The following is a 22,715-nucleotide window of genomic DNA, read 5'->3' on the forward strand; positions in this document are numbered from 1 at the left end:
AGGGTGGGGGGAGGGGGTAAAGAGGGTGGGGAGGGGGAGAGGAGAGAGGGGGAAGAGTGGGGAGGGAAAGGGAAGGGAGGGGGGGCGGGAGATGGGGAGGGGTGGGTGATGGGGGGTGGGGGAAGATGTGGAAGAATGGGGAGGGAGGGAGAGAGGTGTAAGGGGGAGTGGTGGAAGTGGGAGAGAGGGAAGGGGGAGGGAGAGGGGTGGGATAAGGGGGAGAGAAGGGGAAGAGTGAGGAGGGAGGGGGAGAGGGGTAGGGGGTGGTGGAAGAGGGACAGTGGCAGGGGTGGGGGAGAGATGGAGGGGGTGGGGGATAGAGGGAAGGGGTGGGAGAGTGAGGGATGGGGGTGGGAGGAGGAGGGGAGGAGAGGGAGAGGGGTGAGGTGAGGGAAACATAGAAACATAGAAATTAGGTGCAGGAGTAGGTCATTCAGCTCTTCGAGCCTACACCGCCATTCAATATGATCATGGCTGATCATCCAACTCAGTATCCTGTACCTGCCTTCTCTCCATACTCCCTGATCCTTTTAGCCACAAGGGCCACATCTAACTCCCTCATAAATATAGCGAATGAACTGGCCTCAACTACCTTCTGTGGCAGAGAATTCCACAGATTCACCACTCTCTGTGTTCACCAGGGGCTGGGGCTACTGCAAAGGCATATGTAAATGGTTCCATTCCGATTGGACATCTGTGAGCATTGGGCATTGTGACATCACACGATGGAACGTTCACCAACATTCTATGGGTGAGAAGCAGTTTTTTTTGGTGACATTTGGGGGGGTGGGGGGGGGGGGGGAGAGAAGGATTTTATTAAAAAATGTGTACATAAACACGACAAAATTTAATCAGGAGTGGATACTTGGAATGAAAAGTGAAATCTCTACCCAAATCGAAAAAATCTCAGCGATTCTGCGTCTGGTGTTGGCGTAGCAATGAATTAAAGGCTGGCAGCCACAAGTCACACACACACACACACACACACACACACACACACACACACACACACACACACACACACACACACACACACACACACACACACACACACACAGTTTTATATAATAATAGATAGACCAAGTGCAGACCCGTTGGGTCTGTTTCCCCAACGCGTGTTTGCGGGGATGGGGGGTGGGGGGTGGGCTGCGGCATCACACTCACACTAACCACCCCCCAAACACACAGGTGGGAGGAGGGGGAGACAGGGTGGGGAGAAGGGAGGGTGAGAAGAGGGGGAGGAGGAAACAGGAGAGATTTGGGAGGGAGAGGAGAGCGAGGTAGGGGAAGAGAGAGGGGGATGGGAAGGGGGAGGAGAGCGGGGAGGGCAGGAAGGGGTGGAGAGGGGTATGGGGGTGGGAGAGGGGTAGCGGGGAGTGGTGCAAGAGAGAGGAGAAGGGGGTGGGGGGGAGATGGGGGGTTGAAGAAGGTGGGGGATGGTGGGAGGGGAGGAGGGAGAGGGCTGAGGAGAGAGGGGGAAGGGGAGGAGAGTGTGGTGGGGGAGGGGATGAGAGAGAGGTGCGGGAGGGGGAGAGAGGGATGGGGGAAGGGGAGAGAGGGAGGTGGGGAAGGAGGGAGAGGAAGGAGGTGGGAGAGGGGGAAGAGGGTGGAGGGAGGGGGAGAGTGGTAGGGGGCGTGGAAAGAGTGGGATGGGAGGGAGAGAGGAGTAAGGGAGAGATAGGGGGAAATAGTGGTGAGGGAGGGGGGAGGATAAGAGTGCGGAAGAAGGGCAGAGGGGTAGGGGGATGGTGGAAGAAGCAGAGATGGGTAGGGGGGAGAGGTGGGGGAAGAGAGGGGTTGAGGTTGGCGTGGGAGGGGAGGAGGGAGGTGGGTGAGGAGAGAGGGAGAGTGGAGAGAGGGGGGAAAGGAAGGAGGAGAGAGGTGTGGGAGGGGGTGAGAGAGGGTGGGGGGAGGGGGTAAAGAGGGTGGGGGAGGGGGAGAGGAGAGAGGGAGGGGAGGATGGAGGGGAGGGAGGTGGGAGAGGGGTGGGGTAAGGGAGAGAGAAGGGGAAGAGTGGGGAGGGAGGGGGAGAGGGGTGGGGGGGTGGTGGAAGAGGGACAGGGCTAGGGGGCGGGGGGGAAGAGATGGAGGGGGATGGGGGGAGAGAGGGAAGGGGGGTGGGGAAAGAGGGATGGGGTGGGAGCAGGATGGGGAGGTGAGGGAGAGGGGTGAGGTGAGGGAGATGAAGTGGGAGGAGGAGAGAGTTGTGGGGGAGGGAGGATGGAGGGGAGGAATGAGGGGAGGAGGGGGAAGAGTGTTGAGGGAGGCGGAAGAGTGGGGAGGGAGAAGGAGGGTGGGGGAGAGAGGGATGGGGGGGCGAGAGGAGGAGGGGAGGAGAGGGAGAGGTGTGGGAGAGGGGGAGGGAGATGGGGTAGGGGAGAGAGGGGGAAGAGTGTGGAGGGAGGGAGAAGGGGGGTGAGGGGGAGAGGGATGAGGGTGGGAGGAGGAGGGGTGGAGAGGGGTGAGGAGAGGGAGATGGAGAGAGGGAGGAGAGACGAGAGGAGGAGAGAGGTGTGGAGGAGGGAGATGGGGTAGAGGAGGGAGATGGGGTAGGGGAGGGAGGGGGAAGTGTATGGAGGGAGGGGGAGATGGGTGGAGGGAGAGAGGGGAAAGTGTGCGGAGGGAGGGAGAAGGGGGGTGAGGGAGAGAGGGATGGGGGTGGGAGGAGGAGGGGGTGGAGATGGAGAGGGGTGAGGAGAGGGAGATGGAGAGAGAGAGGAGAGAGGGGAGGAGGAGAGAGGTGTGGGAGAGGGTGGGAGGAGGGAGATGGGGTAGAGAAGGGAGATGGGGTAGGGGAGGGAGGGAGAAGGGAATGGAGGGAGGGGGAGATGGGTGGAGGGAGGGAGAGAGGTGGGGTTAGGGGGAGAGAAGTGGAAGAGTGGGGAGGGAGGGGTAGGTGGAGTGGTGGAAGAGGGACAGAGGGGTTGTGGGAACGGGGCGGGGGGAAAGAGGGAAGGGGCTGGGGTAGAGAGGGAAGGGGGTAGGGTAGAGAGGGATGGGTGGGTGAAGGAGGGGGATGAGAGGGAGAGGGGTGAGGAGAGTGAAACATAGAAACATAGAAATTAGGTGCAGGAGTAGGCCATTCGGCCCTTCGAGCCTGCACTGCCATTCAATATGATCATGGCTGATCATCCAACTCAGTATCCTGTACCTGCCTTCTCTCCATACCCCCTGATACCTTTAGCCACAAGGGTCACATCTAACTCCCTCTTAAATATAGCCAATGAACTGGCCACAACTACCTTCTGTGGCAGAGAATTCCAGAGATTCACCACTCTCTGTGTGAAATTTTTTTTTTCTCATCTCGGTCCTAAAAGATTTCCCCCTTATCCTTAAACTGTGATCCCTTGTTCTGGACTTCCCCAACATCAGGAACAATCTTCCTGCATCTAGCCTGTCCAACCCCTTAAGAATGTTGTAAGTTTCTATAAGATCCCCCCTCAATCTTCTAAATTCTAGCGAGTACAAGCCGAGTCTATCCAGTCTTTCTTCATATGAAAGTCCTGACATCCCAGGAATCAGTCTGGTTAACCTTCTCTGTACTCCCTCTATGGCAAGAATGTCTTTGGCAAGGGAGATGGAGAGGGGGGAGGTGAGAGAGGTGGGGGTGGGGAAGAGAGAGGGCAGGGGGAGAGGGGTGTGGGGGAGGGGGTAGGGAAGGGAGGAGGGAGGGAGATGGGGTAGGGGAGGGAGGGGAAGAGTGTGAAGGGAGGGGGAAGAGTGGGGAGGGAGAAGGGGGTGGGGGAGAGAGGGATTGGGGTGTGAGGAGGAGGGGAGGAGGAGAGGGAGAGAGGGGAGGAGAGGGAGAGGGGTGAGGAGAGGGAGATGGAGATGGAGAGGGGGAGCGGAGAGGGGTGGGGGGAGGGGAGGAGAGGAGAGAGCGATGGGGGAGGGGGAGTGAGGTGTGGGGGGTGGGGGTAGGGATGGCGGAGGGAGGGGAGGAGGGAGATTGGTTAGGGGAGGTAGGGGGAAGAATGTGGAGGGTGAGGGGAGAGAGGGCAAAGAGTGGGGAGGGAAAGTGAGAGAGGGAGGGGGGGAGAGAAGTGGAAGTGCGGGGAGGGAGGGAGGGGGAGAGGGGTAGCGGGGTGGTGGAAGAGGGACTGAGGGAGTAGAGGAAGGGGTAGAGGAAGGGGTGGGGGAGAGGGGAGGGAGGGGAGGGAGGGGGAGAGAGAGGGGTGGGGGACGGAGAGGGAGAGGTGTGGGGTAAGGGGGAGAGAAATGGAAGTGGGGAGAGAGGGGTAGGGGGAGTGGTGGAAGAGGGACAGAGGGGTAGGGGAAGGGGGCGGGGGGGAGAGATGGAAGGGGGTGGGGTAGAGAGGGAAGGGGATGGGGGAGGGGGGAGTGGGGGTGGGAGGAGGAGGGGGAGAAGAGGGAGAGGTGAGGAGAGGAGAGGGAGATGGAGAGGGGAGGAGAGAGGGGTGGGGGAGGGGAGGAGATAGGGGAGGGGAGAGAGGTGTGGGGGAGAGGGGAGGGAGGCGAGGAGGGAGATGGGGTAGGGGGTAGAGGGGGAAGAGTGTGGATGGAGGTGGAAGAGTGGGGAGGGGGGAGGGAGTGGGGAGAGAGGGAAAGGTGTGGGTGAGGGAAGGGGAGAGGGAAGGGGGTGGGGGAGAGAGTGATGGGGTGGGAGGGGGAGGGGGAGGAGAGGTAGAGGGGTGAGGAGAGGGAGATGGAGAAGGGGAGGAGAGAGGGGTGGGGGAGGGGGAGAGAGGGATGGGGGAGTGGGAGAGAGGGATGGGGGGAGGGGGAGAGAGGTGTGGGGGAGTGGGGGAGGAGGGAGATTGGGTAGGGGAGGGAGGGGGAAGAGTGTGGAGGGAGGGGGAGAGGGGTGGGGGGAGAGAGGGGAAATAGTGGGGAGGGAGAGTGGAAGGGGGAGGGGTAGGGACAGTCCATCTGTTCCCCATTCCCTATCAACCCCAATCCTCTTTCTCTATTCCCACACACGTGATGACGCGCTTCGACACAGGCTGCGGGGGTGGGCGAGTGGGGCTGGGGCTGCTGCAAAGGCATATGTAAATGGATCCATTCTGATTGGACATCTGTGAGCATTGGGCATTGTGACATCACACGATGGAATGTTCACCAACATTCTATGGGTGAGAAGCTGTTTTCTTTTGAAATTTGGGAGGGGGGAGAAGAATTTTATTAAAAATGTGTACATAAACATGACAAAATTTAATCAGGAGTGGATACTTCGAATGAAAAGTGAAATCTCTACAGAAATGGAAAAAATCTCGGCGATTCTGCATCTGGTGTTGGCGTAGCAACGAATCAAAGGCTGGCAGCCACAAGTCAGGCAGGCACACACACACACACACACACACACACACACACACACACACACACACACACACACACACACACACACACACACACACACACACACACACACACACACACACACACACACACACACACACACACAATTTTATTAGATAGATAGATAGATAGATAGATAGATAGATAGATAGATAGATAGATAGATAGATAGATAGATAGATAGATAGATAGATAGATAGATACCTAATTTTACTTACAGCAACTATTCCAAGTTGTAAGCTATTTTCAATGCTGTTAATATCTCAACTACAATTTGTTTCAACAACTAGTGGTTCTTGTTCCACTTAAAAGGCACTTGGTTAGGTGCATAGACAGGAATGTTTTAGAGGGTTATGGAACAACTGCAGGCAGGTGGAACTGGTGTAGATGGGCCATATTGGTCGGCGTAAGCAAGTTGGGCCGAATGGCTTTTTTTCTATGCTGTATGACTCTATGACTCTCTAAATTGGACTAGCTTAGATGGGACCTTTTGGTCTGAACACCCTGTTTCCATGCTGTACAACTCTATGACAATGTCATCTCTTAGGGCAAGACTGTTCTTCACATCAAATTCGTAAATAGTTAGTTTAAGAATGTCTTTGACCGTGACCAACATTTGGGATTTTAGCTCACTTCAAAAAAATATTTCAATGGAAAAGCTATTTATTGCTTGATTAATCAACAGAAATTACATCTAAACACTTTTGATACTGAACGTCGGAAGTCAAAACATGACATTTTGGACAAACTCAGCTGATCAGACAGTGTCTGTGTAGAGGATTGTGAAGATAGACACAAAATGCGGGAGTAACTCAGCGGGATAGGCAGCATCTCTGGAGAGAAGGAATGGGTGATTTTCTGCGTCAAGACCCTTCTTCACACTGAGGATCGTGATTTGGTTTGTTATTCTGACATAACCTTATCAGTTTAAAGAAGCAAGTTTATTTTTTTCTTTCCATAGATGATTAATTTCTAACATTTGCAGTTTTCATTTCAGTTGAAAGCAGAACAAACCATTGTCTGAAGAAGGGTCTCGACCCGAAACGTCACCCTTTCCTTCTCTCCAGAGATGTTGCCTGGCCCGCTGTGTTACTCCAGCATTTTGTGTCTACCTTCAATTTAAACCAGCATCTGCACTTCTTTCTAACACATTATGTATTGTTGGTCTGTTAGATGTGGTGTCAGGAAGAATGGATATTACATTTGATTTTCAAAACAGTGGAAGTGGCTCAGAGTCCTTAGGCCAGGGATTATGTTCCTGATCTCCACTAAAATAAGTCTCACTGAGAATTGAGTGAGTATAAATTTTGTCCTCTGCAGTCAAATCACCAGCTGACATTCAGTATTTCGGCTAAAGAACAGTCACGTAGGTTATAGTTGTCAAAATTGTGATTTATTTGCACAGCATAAACCAGTTACACTTGGGTTCAGTCACAGCTTAAGTTTAGAAAATGTGGCTCTGGGACTCCATTTACTGCAGTGATTAACAATATTTCAAAAGAGCTTAGCTACCTCATTGAAATTAATATAATGAGTTTCCTGTCAATGAAGACAATGTATTATCCATACTTCTGAGCAAATGTGACTTGTGATAGCAAGAAAATTTCCGAATATTTTAAGTTAGGCCCATTACTTTCGATTGACATCAAGTAGATTTGTAATTATCTGTAAGGGAGATGAATTTTTTCCCTTCATCTGATATCCTAAAAATGCAATAAATTAGTGTACGTGTAATATCATAGATGTTTACAGCACAGAATGGGCCCATTTGACCCATTGATTCATACAGGCCAAAGAGGGACTTCATACCATTGTCATTTCTCATAGTCTTTAAGGTTTATTCAACTCAAGTTTAAATGTGGCGAGAGTTTCTATCCTTACAAACCTTTCAGACAGCGAATTTCAAACCCTTACAACTCAGGAAATTTGTCGAAACTAAGAACTACAGAGGCTGGTTTATACCAAAGATAGACACAAATTTCAGTTTAGTTTATTGTCACGTGTACTGAGGTACAGTGAAAAGCTTTTGTTGTGTGCTAACCAGTCTGCAGAAAGTCAATACATGATTGCAATTGATCCATTTACAGTGTATAGATCCATGATAAGGGAATAACATTTAGTGCAAGGTAAAGCCAGCAAAGTCTGATCAAGGATAGACCGAGGGGAACCAAAGGGATAGATAGTAGTTCGGCATTATCTCTGGTTGTGATAGACTGATTCAGTTGCCTGATAACAGCCGGGAAGAAATTGCCCTGAATCTGGTGGTGTGCATTTTCACACTTCTAAACCTTCTGCCTGGTGGGAGAGGGGAGGAGTGGCCAGGCTGCGACTTGTCCTTGATTATGCTGCTGGCCTTGTCGGGGCAGTGTGAGGTAAAAATGGGGTCAAATGCATAAGCGTGAGGTATAAATTCTTCCCAGCTGTTATCAGTGCTGGAGTAACTCAATGGGTCAGGCAGCATCTCTGGAGAAAAAGGGTAGGTAATGTTTCGGGTCTGGACCATTCTTCAGACACTGACAGAGAGTTGATCCAGCACTTAGTGTCTGACTCAAGAAATATGTTTGGTTTAGCTTATCCTTAGTCTTGCATGATGTATTTCCAATATTCCATTTAATTTAAAATATGAACCGAAACATTGGCACAGAGATCAATGTGCATCCAGTACTAATATGCAATGAGTTTATCACTTGTAAGCGAGGATGATATTTTACTCATTAGTTTTATAGGGAAGCCTAAAACTAATATTATCTGCACCTTCTTATTGAGATATAATGGCTCTTTGGAAACATACTGAGTTCCCATTACTTTAACTCTTAAAATGTTCGTATTTTGAAAGTGTTGGAAACCAATTATTTGCCCTGTCATAATTTATTTTGGGCTTTAGGGCTAACTAGGGCTTTAGATGTGTCCCATCGACAACTGCACAAAAACAGTAAATGGCTGATCACCATACACCCCCTCCCCCCCACTTCCACCCCCCTCCCCCCTACACACCCTTTGCCCCCTCTTTCCAGTGGAGTACATAGCTGTAATGTACTTTCTGGTTTTAAGATCATTTTATCACACCACTTAAACTGAAAAAAAGTGATGACACTCACTCAGAGTGTCAAACATCAAGACAAGAGTCACAGTGATGAGAGAGCTCTTAAAGCTTTTGAATTTCAACCCTATAGTCTGGAGTTGATTTCTTATAGATAAGGTTAGCAGATTTAGCAATTTCTGGCATTCAAAGTCCTATAATAAGCAGAAACTGAATGCAGTGCTTGCAGTTTAAGGATTATTAACATTTGCCATCTCCTGAAGAAAGAGTACAATCACCCTACAGAGTGTATAAATACCACAGTCATTCTTCATAGAATGGGTATTAAAAAGTGGAAATCACAAACCACAATTTTCATATGTCTGGCTCCTTCAGGTTATCCTCTTTGGATCATTGTAAGATCAGCCATTAACTGTGAAGGTCCATTTATCAGTTGACCAGTGGCAGATAATTTATTCTTCTGGTGGATGACCCCCATTAGGTTGAGTATTCACTTGGGAGCAAAGATAAAAAGTTTAGACTTTAGAGATGCAGCATGGAACCAGGGCCTTCGGCCCACCTAGTGCATGCCAACCAGCGATCATTCCATACACTAGCACTGTTCAACACGCTGGAATGAAAATGAACTTACAAACTGTGTGTCTTTGAAGTGTGGGAGGAATGTGGAGGAGAAAAACCCACGCTATCCTGGGGAGAACGTACAGACAACGCCCATAGTCGGGATGAAACCCAGGTCTCTGGCAACATTACCACTGTGCCACTGTGCCTCCACAAAATAATTGTCTTCTGTTGCCTTGCTTCCTTCCTCAGAGTAGGCACTATACTTGGGTTAGTTATCATTTCAGGAAACAATCAATTTATTGCTTTCTATAATCTGTCAGCAGATCTATATCAGTGAGACCAAGCGGAGGTTGGGCGATCCTTTCTCCGAACACCCCCCCTCGGTCCGCAAGAAACTACCTGACCTCCTGGTGGCTCAGCACTTCAACTCCCCCTCTCAGAATCCTGACCTCCCTGTCCTGGGTCTCCTCCATGGCCAGAGCGAGCAACACCGGAAATTGGAGGAACAGCACCTCGTATTCCGCTTGGGGAGTCTGCATCCTGGGGGCATGAACATTGAATTCTCCCAATTTTGTTAGTCCTTGCTGTCTCCTCCCCTTCCTCAGCCCTCCTGCTGTCTCCTCCCATCCCCCAGCCTTCGGGCTCCTCCTCCTTTTTCCTTTCTTCTCCCCGCCCCCCCACCCCCGATCAGTCTGAAGAAGGGTTTCGGCCCGAAACGTTGCCTTTTTCCTTTGCTCCATAGATGCTGCTGCACCCACTGAGTTTCTCCAGCTTTTTTTTGTGTACCTTTAATTAGATTATATTTTTTCACCTGATCTTTTTTCTAGTATAACAGATGAATGAATGTGTAAGTTTATTGGCCATGTATTCACATACAAGGAATTTTCCTTGGTGCTCCGCCCGCAAGTGACAACATGACATACAGTGACAATTAAGAATGATACATAAAACATTAAACATTAATAATGAAACATTATTGATTAGACATGTGAATTAAATAAAATACCAGAGCAAAAGGAGGCTATAGATTTTTGGTTATTGAGTAGAGCTACTACTCGTGGAAAAAAACTGTTTTTATGTCTGGCTGTGGCAGTGTGGCAGATAACATGTATCCATGGCATTGCTATGCAGAATGGTCAGATTTGGCTTGCTGCTATTGACTGTTGATGAGTCCCTGATCCTCAAAGGTGGTCAATGAATCACTGATGTTCTAGTGGGTCGAGGATCAAAGATCATGGAAACCCAGATGACCTATTATCACTTTGCTTGATGCAGACAGACCAATGTCCTTATTCTCTCCTTTCCACTGTTCCATTATTTTGCCTGATTCTTTTTCATATGTCCCTTATTTGCAGCAGTTACGGATTATATTTCTGCAACCTTTTCCATGACCTTTGCATTCAAAAATTATTAACTTCGCACTTTCCTATTTTTTAACCAGTGATTTTAGTTTTGGATCTCTGGGTTATCATTATAAAAGTCAGTGGACATTGGTGTTCTATATTTACCATGGTAGCTTATAATTCTGTTAGATTTCCATTAGTTCCATCGAAAGACTTTTCATTACAAAACTAGAGGACATAGCTCATCACTAGAGGGCAAAGCTATAAGGTGAGCGGGGGAAAGTGTAATAGAGATGTGCAGGCCAAGTTTTTTATACGGAGAATAGTGTCCTCGACTGCAATACCGAGGTGGTGGTGGAAGCAGATATAATATTGGCATATAGAAGGTTTTTAGATAGGCACATGGTGGTGCAGGAAATAGAGGGATGTGGATCATGTATAGTCAGAGGAGATCAGTTTAATTTGACATCAAGTTTGGTACAAACATCGTGGGCTGAAGGGCCGGCTCCTGTGATGTACTGTTCTAAGCTTTGTGTAGGAAAGAACTACAGATGCTGCTTTAAATTGAAGGTAGACACAAAATGCTGGGGTAACTCAGCGGGACAGGCAGCATCTCTGGAGAGAAGGAATGGATGACGTTTCGGGTCGAGACCCTTCATCTGAAGAAGGGTCTTGTCCCAAAACGTTGTCTATTCCTTCACTCCATGGATGCTGCCTCACCCACTGAGTTTCTTCAGCATTTTTGTCTACCTTCGTTTTTTCTAGCATCCACAGTTCTTTCTTAAACATGTTGATCATCATATACCTACCAATATTGTTCTCATTTACCAGCATATCTATGTCTTGGTGATTTTAGCGCTCATGCACATACTTAAATATTGTAATTACTTCCACAATCCATTCAATCAGTACATTCCAGATTCCAATCAATCACTGGGTGATAAGGTACTTCCTCAGATCTTTTCAAGACTTCTCACCCGTAACCCTAAACCTTCACCGTCTAGTTTTAGATATCTTGGGTATGGAGAAAAGTTTCCTGCAATCTTTGCCCTTCATAATGTTTGTATGCCTCTTTGTGACCTAAATAAATACTGACATTGCATATACCGTCCTTACTGCCAATTCAACTTACAAATTAACCTTTTGGGAATACTGCACCAGGAATCCTGTATGCCTCTTCATGATCTGCCATGTTCAGGAAATCTTGGACTTGTACACTCGTGTCTGTCTGCTCAATACTCTTGAGGTGCCTTAACCAAGGCATTTAAAATGTGAATTTCAAAAGTCTAAGAAAATTACTTGCAGTGCTGATCATTCCTTTTGCGAACAAATGACAATACCTAAGATTATCCTGTTGGAGGATAGACCATTAATGAAAATGTGTAGAAAGTAACTGCTGCTTTATACCAAAGATAGACACAAAGTGCTGGAGTAACTCAGCGGATCAGGCAGCATCTACGGATGGGAAGAGTGACTTTCTGGGTAAAAGGAAGAGTGACTTTCTGGGTCAGGAGTGAAGAGTTTGAAGAATGATCCCGATCCGAAATGTTTTCACTTGAGATACAGTCTGACCCACTGAGTTACTCCAGCACTTTGTGTTTAGCTTCGCTTTGTGACTATCATCAATGAAAATGTTTGGAACTGTTGAAATTTGTGCAGATTCTAGCAAATATTAAAGGAGTGTTTCCCAAAGGTGATTCCACCCTCCACTCACAGACCCCAAGATCCATTAAATGGAATCTAATTTCAAGTGGTTTTAGAGCAATTCTAATTTAATGTTTTGTGTTCTGCAAAAAACAAACAGAAAAGAGATGAACTGCCTTTGTACATAGTCTGTTACGATGCAGTCCAATGTCTTCAGGCAATTACAGTTCAAATTAAAGTTTAAAATCTAAAACTATACATAACTCCAGGCTGTGCTAACAAAATTAATCAAACATCATTTACATGCTCAATCCACCAATGCATATGAAGGCTAATGTCAGACTCTGCACACTAATAAAATCATCAGAAGCAATTCTTTATTATGTAAATAGTCTTCACAAAGTCTTCATTTAACCCCTTGGAGAAATCAATGCTAAATGAATTGCCGCCTTGGTAACTAAAAAATAGTCAGCTTGGGTAAAGGTTTATGTAACAGTTTATTGTAGGAGCATGTCTGGTTTGTGAAGCACAGCAGATTTGTAAAAGTACTTAGTCATTTCCCAGACATGCAATAATTAGAAGGAAATTGCACACATTTCTTCATATTTAGCCATAAAAAAGAATACAAGCATTAGATTGTGGAAGATTATAACACTGAATGGGTTGCGACTTTGAACGAGCCACAGGAGATCAGAACACCTTTACCATCACTGACCAGTGAGTCCCTCGTCGTGGCAGGTGTAATGTAAAGAAATGATCTGCTCCAGCAAATTAATGTGCCTCTGAAGAACAAATGCCTGGCAGTCCTCCAGCACTTCCCACCTCTGCTGGTGACATTTGCTCTGACTGGCGACTTCAAATGTATCGTTGCGCCATCTTCAACAAACTGGCATCATAGCAACTAACCTGATCTAGGCTAGCCAATCAGGTCAAATCTGCTCTGGACCTAATCCATGTCATACCCGGCGGGGGGGGGGGGGGGTGCCCAATGCCGCAGCAGTAGAGTATCTGTCTTGTAGCACCAGAGACTTGGGTTTGATCCTGACTACGGGTGCTGTCTGTGAAAATTTGGTACGTTCTCCCTGTGATGACATGGGTTTTCTCCAGGTGTTCTGGTTTCCTCCCACAGTCCAAAGACATATAGGTTTGTAAGTTAATTGGCTTCTGTAAAGAGTAAATTATCCTTTATGTGTAGGACAGTGCTAGTGTACGGGACGATCACATGTTTGGCATAGACTGGGTGGGCCGAAGGACCTGTTTCCATGCTGAATCTCTAATGTCTAATGATTCTCTGATAATATTCTCTGCTCACTGATGCAATCGCCTAGGTGTAGGGTGAAGGGTAGGCAGATGCCTGGTCTGTCTGCATCAGGAGAAGGGATTGTAAGGAAATATCATATGAGCATGATGGATATGCATTAAAAATTGGGCTTTTGGGAGGGAATAGGGATTCGGATACAACTGCCTTACACAATTTTTCAGACAGTCCAAATAAAAGGGTGGGGAATGGAACGCTTCAAATCTGGTCAACAAAACTAGTTTAAGATACAACTAGAGATACAAATGGGTTTGTGTGGAAATTCAAGACACGACATATTGGCAACCATGTTGGATAAAAAGCTCCCATTTACTGACTTATAATCTGTAAAGTCTAATGATGGCACATCCACCCACTTTCCTCTCCTATTTTTCCTGACTTTTTGAAAAGTGTGATATTAATGATTTAGGCTCATTGTTTCTTGAAGGGTGCCTTATGAATGATGGTTCGCCCTGAAAAACGGATTCCTCTGTGCTGTCGCAGTTTGGATAATTCCTTCTCTGGATGAGGAGAGCTTTTTGTCTTATCTTAGTTCCAGTGGCCAGCTCAGAAATGATGCTCGAAATTCTATTATCTTTATCAGATATAGATAACCAAACAAAGTTTGTAAAAGACATCGGCTCTGAGGTTTGAAGATAATATTTTCTTCAGATTCTCTTCAGATTTTCATGCGTCATTAGTTGTCACAAGCTGGGAGGACAGAAAGAACACTGACGCTTGAACGTTCTCCAACATGAGTCACTGGAATCCGGCAATAAAGCTTTCCTTTGTCCTTTACCATACATGTCCATTTACTGTTTCTTTCTTTGTTGACAGGGTAGACAGACATAGATAGGTTAGACAGTTATGCACTTGTCCCACTGAGGAAACCTGAACGGAAACCTCTGGAGACTTTGCGCCCCACCCAAGGTTTCCGTGCGGTTCCCAGAGGTTCCCGGAGGTTTTTGTCAGTCTCCCTAATGGTCGAAAGTGGTTTCCGCTTCTTCTATGTTCCGGCTATTATTTCAAAAAATTCAAAACCGGCCGTGACTAAAAATAGGTTGCCATTTTAAAAATCGGTAATTTTTTAGTCGAAGCCGGTTGCGATGCTAGTTGAAGGTGGTTGCCGGAGGTTGCAGGTAGTGGAAGGTGTTACCTTCCACTACCTGCAACCTCCGGCAACCACCTGCAACCTCCGGCAACCACCTGCAACTTCCGGCAACCATCTTCAACTAGCATCATAACCGGCTTCGACTAAAAAATTACAGATTTTTTAAACGACAACCTATTTTTAGTCGCTGCCGGTTTGAATTTTTTGAAATAATCGCCGGAACATAGAAGAAGCGGAAACCACTTTCGACCATTAGGGAGACTGACAAAAACCTCCGGGAACCTCTGGGAACTGCACGGAAACCTTGGGTGGGGCGCAAAGTCTCCAGAGGTATCCGTTCAGGTTTCCTAAGTGGGATGGCCATTAGAAGCTTTGTCCTAGAGTGGCAATCTCCAACACCAGAGGGCACAGCTACTGTAAAAGGCAAAAGGGAGAAAATTTAAATGGAGATGTGCAGGGCAAGTTTCTTTATGCAGAGCATGCCAGGGATGGTGGGGGAGACAAATACAATAGTGGCGTTTAAGAGTCTTTTAGATAGGCACATGAAAGTACAAGGAATAGTGGGATTATGGATCAAGTACAGGGCGATGAGAACATGTCATCCTGTTTGACACAACCATTGTGGGCCGAAGTGTCTGTTCCTGTGCTATACACGAAAACCTAATTAGGTGAGTGCCTCCGAGATGGACTTTTACTGGAGCCTACCAGGGAGATGGCAATTCTGCATTTAGTGTTGTGTAATGAACTGGATTTGATAAGGGAACTCAAGGAGCCATTAAGAGGTAGTGACCATAATATGATACGTTTTAATCTACAATTTGAGAGGGAGAAGGGAAAATCAGATGTGTAAGTATTACAATTAAGCAAACGGGAATATGGAGGCATGAGGGAGGAGCTGGCCAAAGTTGACTGGAAAGAAACCTTATCAAGGATGACAGTGGAACAACATTGGCAGGTATTTCGGGGAATAATACAGAAGGTGCAGGATCAGTTCATTCCCATGAGGAAGAAAGAATCCAAGGGGAGTAAGGGGCGACCATGGCTGACAAAGGAAGTCAAGGACAGTATAAAAATAAAAGAGAAGAAGTATAACAAGGCAAAGATGAGCGCGAAGCCAGAGGATTAGGAAACCTTTAAAGAGCAACAGAAGATAACAAAAACGGCAATACGGGGAGAAAAGATGAGGTACGAAGGTAAGCTATCCAAGAATATAAAGTAGGATAGTAAAAGCTTATTTTGGTATGTGTAGAGGAAAAAAATAGTTAAGACAAATATGGGTCCCTTGAAGACAGAAATTGGTTAATTGATTATGGGGAACAAGGAAATGGCAGATGAGTTGAACAGGTACTTTGGATCTGTCTTCACTAAAGAAGACACAAACAATCTCCCAGATGTACTAGTGGCCAGAGGACCTAGGGTGATGGAGGAACTGAAGGAAATTCACAATAGGCAGGAAATTGTGTTGGGTAGACTGATGGGACTGAAGGCTGATAAATCCCCAGGGCCTGATGGTCTGCATCCCAGAACACTTAAGTAAGTGACTCTAGAAATCGTGGAAGCATTGGTAATCATTTTTCAATGTTCTATAGATTCAGGATTAGTTCCTGTGGATTGGAGGGTAGCTGATGTTATCCTACTTTTTAAGAAAGGAGGGCGAGAGAAAACAGGGAATTATAGACCAGTTAGCCTGACATCGGTGGTAGGGAAGATGCTGGAGTCAATTATAAAAGATGAAATAGCGGCACATTTGGATAGCAGTAACAGGATCGGTCTAAATCAGTATGTAATTACTAACGGTAAATCATGCTTGACTAATCTTCTGGACATTTTTGAGGATGTAACTTGGAAAATGGACAAGGGAGAGCCAGTGGATGTAGTGTACCTGGACTTTCAGAAAACCTTTGATAAGGTCCCACATAAGAGATTAGAGGGCAAAATAGGAGCACATGGTATTGGGGGTAAGGGTACTGACATGGATAGAAAATGGTTTCGCAGACAGGAAACAAAGAGTGGGGATTAACGGGTTCCTTTCGGAATGGCAGGCAGTGACTTGTGGGGTACCGCAAAGCTCGGTGCTGGGACTGCAGCTATTTGCAATATACACCACTGATTTAGATGAAGGGATTCAAAGTAACATTAGCAAATTTGTAGATGACACAAAGCCCGATGGCAGTGTGAACTGTGTGGAGGATGCTTGGAGGATGCTATGCGGATGCAGGGTGACTTGGACAGGTTAGGTGAGTAGGCAGATGCATGGCAGATGCAGTTTAGTGTAGCTAAATGTGAGGTTATTTTGGTGGCAAGAAAAGAAAGACAGATTATTATCTGAATGGTGTCAAGTTAGGAAAAGGGGAAGTACAACGAGATCTGGGTGTCCTTGTTCATCAGTCACTGAAAGGAAGCATGCAGGTACAGCAGGCAGTGAAGAAAGCTAATGGCATGTTGACCTTTCCAGGGGCCACATTTTACGAATAAAGGGTCGGCCATTTAGAACGGAGATGAAGAAAAATTTTTACCCCCAGAAAGTTGTGAATCTGTGAAATTCTATGCCTCAGAAGGCAGTGGAGGCCAATTCTCTGGATGCTTTCAAGAGAGTTAGATAGAGCTTTGTAAGATAGTGGAGTCAAGGGATATGGGGAGAAGGTAGGAACGGGGTATTGATTGTAAATGTTCAGCCATGATCACAGTGAATGGCGGTGCTGTCTTGAAGGACCGAATGGCCTACTCCTGCACCTATTGTCTATTGTCTATTGCAGTGCTCTTCAATACTTGGTGCCCACTTTTGTAACTTTTGTGAGCGTCAAATTTTCTTACCGCCTACTAATATTTAAAGTGAAAAAAAACGTAACATACCCAGCATAAAACAATAAAATTCATTGAAATCACCTTTAATTTAATCAGATCTTTGAACTTGATGCTGAGAAGCTAAATTTTGGATATATGGTTTGATTTTCATTAGGAACAAGCTAAGGTCTTCTCTTTGAGTGATTTTCAGACAGTTTATCTGTTTGGTGACAATACAGGAGGAGGGCAACCCCTATAAACCCAATCATCGATACCGGAGAGGAGATACATGGAGTGACAACTCCTTCGCCCAATCATATAACAGTATCTGCAAACATTTTCATACATAGCAACACAGTGGAAACATCTTAGTACATACAGAAACATACCATTGAAGGCAACCAATCACAGGTGACATTGGGGAGACAGAGAAACAAAGTAGAAACATCTTTAGGCCAATAAGAAACTTCCAGACCACCCTTCTGGACCAATTCACAAGCATGCATTAAGCGTCAGTGTTCTGGAGCTCCTGCAAAAGCCCAGACTTTGTGGCAACCAGTGGGTCACAGGTGCAGAAGCTTCCTGAAACTTCTGCAAAGTTCCAGACTTAGTTGGGCCAGGTCCAGCAGCTTGCAAAGTGATGTCATCAACCCATTCTCACAGCTACCCACTTGCTATTCCCTGCATATCTACCCAAATCCCTGCATATCTACATGTGCATCAGTGAATCAATATCGTGGCTCGTTGAATGAAGAAATGTTGGCACAATCTTGTCTTATGTATGTTCAATACCTGTATAAGCGAGTTCATTATTCTGACTGTGCATGCCCAGGTCATAGGTCACTGGAGAAACCGCTGTTGAATTGTTATTGGAGTTAGCGACATTAGTCCTCCCTTCTCCACTGGTCCATGCAGAAGGGTAGCTGGACGTGCCCGTCCCTGTCTGGTGGAGGCCCCAGATTTGCAGCTGGCACGGGAGCGGAAAGCCCCTCTCCCATTCCCCAGTCCCTGCCTCCTCTCTCTTGCCATCTATCCTGTTGACTGCTGCTCCTTTGTGGGAACAGCTGCTCAGCGATTCCTGTCACTGCAGTGACTGAGGCCGGAGCTCTGGGACTGTGGAAACTGCACCTGCTCCCTACAGTGAGTGGGACCCAAATCCCTCGGCACCTTCACAGGTCACAGAGCTACCTCGGCGGGCCGGTGACTGTCCACTGCGCCTCTCGCCTTTTCCAGTGGCTGTCTTTTGTCCCCCTCAGCGGCAGGGGAGGGCAGGTGCAATTCTCTACCGACTCGGAGGTCCGGTCTCAGTCAGTGCAGCAATGGAAATCGCTGAGCAGCGGTTCCCACAAAGGAGCGGCGGTCAACGGGATAGATGGTAGGAGAGAGGAGGCAGTGACTGGGGAACGGGAGAGGGGCTTCTGTTGGACGGGTGTCTGCAGGCGAGTTCCACTGTCCTGTCACTCCGGAGGATGTCGGTTGGCCTACCGCCAGTGTGGAGAAGCAGCGCCGCCCCGCCGGGCAACTGACAGCCCCAGAGCCGGCATATGTCTCCAGAGCCATGGGCGCCACCAATCTGCCGCTGGGCCGTACCCGTCCGGAAGCGGCTGGAGGTGTCATGCCGGGCTTGCAGCCCGGCTCTGCTCTGGCTCGCAGTGGGTATGGTGGCAGTTAAACATTACAATATTTTAGATAGTTAAAAATTATTGCAGCATAAAAGTTTAAAATAAATAATTCAAATACTTTTCTCTAATATGATAGTAACTTTTTCTTTTCACATACATTCTCTCACAGATTTGAGTTTGTATATTTTGGATGTTTTTAATATAGCATGTAATTATTCTGCCACCCATCTGAAAGCTTAAATCACCCACTAGTGGGCGGTACTGCCCAGGTTGAAGGGTACTGGTCTATTGTCTATTGTGAGAGGGGCAAAATTTAACGGAGACGCATGGGGCAAGTTTATTTTTACATGGAGGATGGTGGGTGCCTGGAATGTGCTGCCAGGGTTGGTGGTAGGTAACATTTGAAATCCTGAGACAACGTTCAAGTGTAGAAACAAGGAGCTGCCGATGTTGGTTTACACAAAAGGATACAAAGTGCTGGAATAACATAGCGGGTCAGGCAACATCTCTGGAGGACATAAATAGGTGACGTTTTTAGGGTCAAGACCCTTCTTTTCAGTAGAAGGATCCCGACCTAAAACATCACATATCCATCTTCTCCAGAGATGCTGCCTGACCCACTGAGTTACTCCAGCACTTTGTGTCCTTTCGGCGCCTAAATGTCCGTCCTTGGATTTAAGCCAGAATTTGATTGCATGTAATAGCAAGGTACCTTGGTAAAACTGAAGTCGTTAGACGTTGGAGATACTGCGTGGAAACAGGCCCTTCGGCCCACTGAGTCCGCACCGACCAGCAATCACCCCAGTACACTGGCATTATCCTATACAATGGGGACAGTTTTAAATTATTACCAAAGCCAATTAACCTACAAACCTGTATGCCTTTGGAATGTGGGAGGAAACCCGGAACACCTGGAGAAAACCCAAGCGGTCTCAGGGAGAACATACAAACTCCAAACAGACAGCACCTGGAGTCAGGGTCAAATCCGCGTCCCTGGAGCTGTAAGGCAGAAACTCTACTGTTGCACCACTGTGCCACCCCTTCAATTGAATTGAATTGAATTGAATACATTTTATTAGCCAAGTATGTATACATACAAGGAATTTGCCTTGGTGTGTTGCTCGCAAGTAACAACATGATATATCGTAGACATTTAAAAATAAAACATTATAACAGACATCAAAGGAAAAATGGACCAACATCTGGAGCCATAGCTCATAAAAAAGAAGATAATTGCGATTGCCAGAGGTCAATCAACCTGGCTCAGGCCAATACTCCAGGAGTATCTCAGAGTATGTTCTAGGTCCCAACATCTTCAGCTACTTCACCATTGACCAAGATTGCAGACTGTAAAAACTTCTCAGCAAATGAAGTAGTTAATGTCTCTGAGCAACTAGATCAGGCATGGAGGTGATATGTAATATTGTGTCACAGAACTGCCAGGCAGTGACCACCTACCCTTGACATTCAATGGTACTTCCATTACATCAACATCCTGGGGGGAGAGTTGTCACTTTGACAAGAAACTCAAGTGGATCAACCACAAAAATAGCATAGTTACAAAATCAGGTCAGATACTACCTGATTTCTATGTGAGTGAGTCACCTCCAGATACTCTAAGCTAAGGCATTTCCACCAACACCATGATACCAGTCAACAACGTGATGGAATATTTTCATTTGCCTAGAGGGGGACTGATAGATACATCATGAAAACAAGCCCCTAGGCCCACCGTCCAAGCCGACAATTGATCACCCGCTCGCACCAGTTCTATGTTATACCATTTTTGCATCCAATCCTTACACAATAGGGCATTTACAGCAGAGCATTTAACCTATTGACTGCACATTTTGGGATATGGAAGAAAACTAGAGCACCTAGAGGAAACCCGAACAGTCAGGATGTAAATGGTACCTGAGGGACACCTTTGTCACAGAGGGTGGTGCATACATGAAGTGAGCTACCAAGGGAGTTGTAGAGGTAGATACAATTACAACATTTAAAATATGCTTAGACAGGTATGTGAATAGGAAAGGTTTGAAGGGATATGAGCCACATGCAGACAAATGATACTAGCTTGGTTAGGCGATTTATTCAGGATAGATGTGTGGGGCCAAATAAAAGAATAAAGATGATTTAGTGCAGATAAGCAGTGCATATCTTCATCTTTACTCCTTCCCTGTATTAACTGAAAACCATTACACTGGTGAATACTTTAATCCTTCTAACTTCTTCAGTAATTTCACCAATCTTCTGAACTCATGGATTTCTTTATTTATCCATATAACCTTTATTCATAATATAATTTTTGAATTCTAGTGTCAATATAATGAAGCACTCTGGCTGCATTTGTAATTAAATGCTTGCGGACATATGCGGTTGTCAATCTTCCATCAATGCTTTAGCATGTAAAGATCAGCTGGACAATACTGGATATTGCAAACTGGAAATGTACAAAAGCTACAGGACCTAACCGCGTGCCACCTGTTCCACTACAGTAACAACACTGGCATCTACCTGGAAATGTGCAAGGTTTCCCAAGTATGCATTGTCCACAAAAAAAAGGATAAATCCAATCTGGCTAACTATAGCGTGATCTCTCATGCATCAGTGAAATTATGGAAGCCATTATGTGTGATTTCTCAGACTATTGTCTGTGACTCTATGACAATGCTATCAAGTTGCGCTTACTCACTCAGATGCCCAGTTTGGGTTTCTGGGACCAATTGGACCCAGAACTTAATGTTGCCTTGGTCTCAACACACACCAAATATAGCTCTATGACTGTGGCTCTATGGCATTAAATGCTAGAATTGCTGGCGATGCCCAGATAAGTACACGCACACTAACCACCCCCCAAACACACAGGGAAGGAGGGGGGAGTGGGGTGAGAGGGGCAAGGGGGGATGAGGGGGGGGGGGAGAGATGGGGAGACGGGGGAGTGGGGGCGAGAGGGAAAGGAGGGAGGGGGATGGAGGTGGAAGTGGAGGGGGGAGGAGGGAGATGGGTGAGGTGGAGGGAGCGCAGAGGGGAGGAGGGGGAGAGGGGGAAGAGAGTGGGGATGGGGGAGTGAAAGGAGGGGAGGAAAGAAGGGGGAGTGGGGGATTCCCTAGAGTGGGAGGGGGCAGAGAGGGAAGGGGGGTCAGAGGGAGGGAGGGGCAGAGAGGAAGGGGGGGCAGAGAGGAAGGGGGGGCAGAAAGGAAGGACGGGGGCAGAGAGGAAGGGGGAGGCAGAGAGGGAGGGGGGCAGAGAGAGAGGGGGGGCAGAGGAAGGGCCCTCTCCCCCACTCTCTGTTTTGAATTCATGAGGTAAATCTCTACCGGAATATGTAAAAATGTGTCCGTTATTGCATCGGGTTTTGGAGGAGATGTGACTGACAACTAAACAACCAAACAAACAATAGACAATAGACAATGGACAATAGGTGCAGGAGTAGGCCAATCGGCCCTTCGAGTCAGCACCGCCATTCAATGTGATCATGGCTGATCATCCCCAATCAGTACCCCATTCCTGCCTTCTCCTCCTATCCCCTGACTCCGCTATTTTTAAGAGCCCTATCTAGCTCTCTCTTGAAAGCATCCAGAGAACCTGCCTCCACCACCCTCTGAGGCAGAGAATTCCACAGAATTACCACTCTCTGTGAGAAAAAGTGTTTCCTCGTCTCCGTTCTAAATGGCTTACTCCTTATTCTTAAACTGCGGCCCCTGGTTCTGGACTCCCCCAACATCGGGAACATGTTTCCTGCCGCTAGCGTGTCCAAGCCCTTAACAATCTTATATGTTTCAATGAGATGCCCTCTCATCCTTCTAAACTCCAGAGTGTACAAGCCCAGCTGCTCCATTCTTTCAGCATATGACAGTCCCGCTATCCCAAGAATTAACCTTGTAAACCTACGCTGCACTCCCTCAATAGCAAGAATTGAGCAAGAAATAAACTAACAAAGAGTTTTAATAGTTATATGATTAAGCTACATCAGTACTACAGCTGTGTGTTCATT

Source organism: Amblyraja radiata, chromosome 4 (assembly GCF_010909765.2).
Source record: "Amblyraja radiata isolate CabotCenter1 chromosome 4, sAmbRad1.1.pri, whole genome shotgun sequence".
Taxonomy (NCBI): Eukaryota; Metazoa; Chordata; class Chondrichthyes; order Rajiformes; family Rajidae; genus Amblyraja; species Amblyraja radiata.